The sequence below is a fragment of the Gopherus evgoodei genome, unplaced genomic scaffold (genome assembly GCF_007399415.2).
Source record: "Gopherus evgoodei ecotype Sinaloan lineage unplaced genomic scaffold, rGopEvg1_v1.p scaffold_46_arrow_ctg1, whole genome shotgun sequence".
Lineage (NCBI taxonomy): Eukaryota > Metazoa > Chordata > Testudines > Testudinidae > Gopherus > Gopherus evgoodei.
In genome coordinates this window covers 2,037,068-2,040,652 of record NW_022060067.1, presented here as the reverse complement: position 1 = coordinate 2,040,652, position 3,585 = coordinate 2,037,068, and the positions used below count along the sequence as shown (strand labels likewise).

At 44.9% G+C, this 3,585-nt stretch overlaps 1 non-coding gene across 1 annotated transcript; it reads left to right on the top strand.

Annotated features, from left to right (window-relative positions):
• Positions 1-2,823: 2,823 nt before the first annotated feature.
• On the top strand, positions 2,824-2,896 carry TRNAV-AAC. Its single transcript has one exon. It is a non-coding gene; the product is annotated as a tRNA-Val (tRNA).
• Positions 2,897-3,585: the final 689 nt, after the last annotated feature.

The following is a 3,585-nucleotide window of genomic DNA, read 5'->3' as shown; positions in this document are numbered from 1 at the left end:
AGTTCTTCAAAGGAACTGTTTCTAACACCGCACAGTTGGTACTATACCAGGAAAGCAGCCTCTTCCTTATCTCACTTTTTCTCAGCACTTGTGAGATATGCTGCTGCTTCTCAGTGTTTTCCACTTAGGAATGTCAGGGACTCTAACGCAGACGGCAAAGTTTGTTGTCTGACCGCGAGAGAGACAGGCAACACCAACAAGGTTTGATCAAAAGCTTTTTATTGACAAGTGCACGCATCAATAGAGAGCAGCTTGTTTATTAAGCCAGAGTGATTAACATAATGAAGATGCTCTAAGTGGAGGGGAGAGAGCTGTCCCGTCCATGTAGTTAACCCATTTCCCTCAGAGGCGGTAGGTATGTCAGTGGGGGAAGCTATGCTGGTGAATGTGCGAGCTGTGGTGTCTACATGTGTATATATAAAGTTTAATCAAACCCCATTTTTAAAAGCCCTGTGGTCTGGGAATAGAAAAGGAGCTCTCTGAGGCAGAGCCCATCCTTCAAAATCCTTAAGATCACTGACTTGCCTTGGCAAATGTCAGGGGAGTATAGCTCAGTGGTACAGTGTTTGGCTGTAACTCAAGTAGTCCTTGGTTCAAATCCACGTGCCCTCTTACAAACCTACTCCTTCCTTAAAAATAATTCCATTTCCAGTATGTTCAGAAGCTCCACTAAATAGGGATCCTTGAAATGAACGGACACACTTCATGCTTTCCTATGCAAATGCATAAAAACCTAGCAAACATGTTCCTCTGCTGAAATCACTTCCAATCCTCTAAGTGTCTAGGCTTGTTTTTGTCAATTAAACAAAGGCACATGAAAACTCATTTGCAGGTCCTTGGCCTCCATGGGCAACAATGTGCAGACGAACAAGAACCACATCCGCTTGGGAGGAATGGACTAGTCTGTATGACATTTGGAAAGTAAGTTGCCATTGGGACTGAAAACTCTACTGGAGGTGGACAGGAGCCTGTTACAAAACTAAAATAACCAAGATTTCCCAAACTCCTTGTAACCCATTCAAACCTCTCTTTGCGCACACGGTATCAATTGGGGCTCTAATAAATGGCAGCCTTCCTTTACCACAGATCATTGTTCCTTTAACTTTCAGATGCATCCAAATGGAGGCAGTTTAGAGGTCATGGGCTGCTAGTTCATGAGCAGGAGCAGAGTCTCTGTAAGTTTACCAACCATAGAGCTTGTTATGTCTGCATCTAAGTAAGTGCAGAGTTATTTCAATGGCTCCTACACTGACACCTGCTGCCCTTTCTGGCTGGTTAATTGCACTATTTGGAACCTGCTCCTAAAATTGCACCCTTTCTGAGAGTGTCAAAACTGCCCAAGGAAACCCCATTGGGTTTCAATGGCAGTGGAGGCAAGGACCTGATGGGACAGCACAGGGGTTTCAGCATTCCTCCTTCATGGTAGGGTCAGAGGTTGCTACTAGCATGACTGTGGGGTTCTATTCCTGGCTGTGGGAGGCAAGGGGTGTCTAGCAGATTAAAGTAGGGGCCTCAAAATCAAAGAGGAAAACCTCTCCCTTTTCAACTTCAATGCACATTGAACAAGAACATGGCTTCTCATCTCTTAGGTTTCAGAGAAGCAGCTATGTTAATCTGTATCCTCAAAAAGTACAGGAGTATATGTGGCACCCCAGAGACTAACCAATTTCTTAGATTCTGTTGCCATCATGTGGCCATTTCATTTCACTTCTTATTGTTAAAAGGTTTGGGTACTTTGCACAGAAAAGTTATTTCCTTGGGAGAGATGGAGAAGTGGAAGCTGCATTGATTTAATCCTCTGAAAATTAGGTAAAGATTAAAATATTCCCCAGACAGCTCATTCCCAACCATTCTCCCTCACTGCTGCCAGTGAAGTTCAGTTCTGTCCCACGACCCCAAGAACTGCTGGGTGCAAGTCCTGGGTCTGATGTGCAGTAAGAAAAAAAAGAAAGATAATGGATGTACCCTATCTCCTAGAACTGGAAGGAACCATTGAATCCAGCCCCTTCCTTCATTGGCCAAACCAGACAGTGTCTGCATAGAAGAATAAATGGACACAAATCAGATGTCAAGAATTATAACATTCAAAAGCCAGTTGGAGAACACGTCAGTCTCCCTGGTCCCTCGATTAGAAACCTAAAAGTCGCAATATTACAAGAAAAAAACTTCAAAAACAGACTCCAACAAGAGACTGCTGAATTGGAATTAATTTGCAAACTGGACACCATTAAATTAGGCTTGAATAAAGACTGGGAGCGGATGGGTCATTACACAAAGTCAAACTATTTCCCCATGTTTATTTGCCCCCTACTGTTACTCACACCTTCTTGTCAACTGTTGGAAATGGACCATCCTATCACTACAAAAGGGTGTTTTTCTCCTGCTGATAATAGCTCTCCTTAACTGATCACTCTCGTTATAATGTGTATGGCAACACCCGTTTTTTCATGTTCTCTACGTATCTATATCTATCTCTATATCTATATCTATCCCTTCCTACTGTATTTTCCACTGCATGCATTCAGGAAAGCTTATGCTCAAATAAATTTATTAGTTTCTAAGGTGTCACAAGTACTCCTATTTCTTTTTGCAGATAAATTAATGGAGGTTAAGTCCATGAATGGCTATTAGCCAGGATGGGTAAGGAATGGGATCCCTAGCCTCTCTTTGTCCGAGGGTGGAGGTGTTAGGTTCAGTCCCTCTGGGGCACCTGGCATTGGCCACTGTTGGCAGATAGGATGCGCGGTTGGATGAACCTTTGGTCTGACCCAGTCTGGCCATTCTTATGTTCTTATGAAGGGACAGGCAGACCCCTGCAACAGAGTTTCTGTAGTGTAGTGGTTATCACATTTGCCTAACATGCAAAAGGTCCCTCATTCAAAACCAGGCAGAAGCATAATGGCTTAATTTTCCCAGCTCCTACTAGCCTGTCCCTGCTGTTGTAGGAGCAGCAGTGATTTCTATGCTCAAAATGTCTGTTATACGTCCCCTGCTCCCACTTTTGTCTCCTCTCCCTCTCTGAATGCCTATGAAGTGGCTTTACCCCTCCTGCTCCCTCCTGGACTACTCGAGGGATGAATGGGCTGGTTAAAGAGCAGAAGAACTTCCAGGTAGACAAGGTGTCTGGGACTCTAATTAGGCAGCACTTGCATAACCAGAGCATGGCCACTGCCCAAGGTGGAGTGTGACTAACCAGATGCAGCCAAGTCATCTCTAGTCACAGACCATTTGGTGCAGGTCCTTAAAAGGGGAAGGGGCCATGTGCTCAGGAGTCACTCACAAGCTTGTACCTCCAGTGAATGCCCTTTGCCCGACCGCCTGGCCAGTGGTTCTCTGTGTTGTATTTCATTGTGCCTCAGGAAGACTTACCTTAATCGCACCATCCATAGCTGCGCTGTGGGACAGTTCCCTTGCAGAATCCTGACATCTCCAATGCTGTGCCTGTCCTGGGAGCATGAATATGCAAGTGTGAGTGTGACACTCCCCCCTCTTCTTCTTTTGAGCTTAGCAGTCAGTATAATGAACCTGCTGCTTTCTGCCAAACTCTGGAGGGTCATTAGTCCTCCCTACGCTTACTAGCGGACC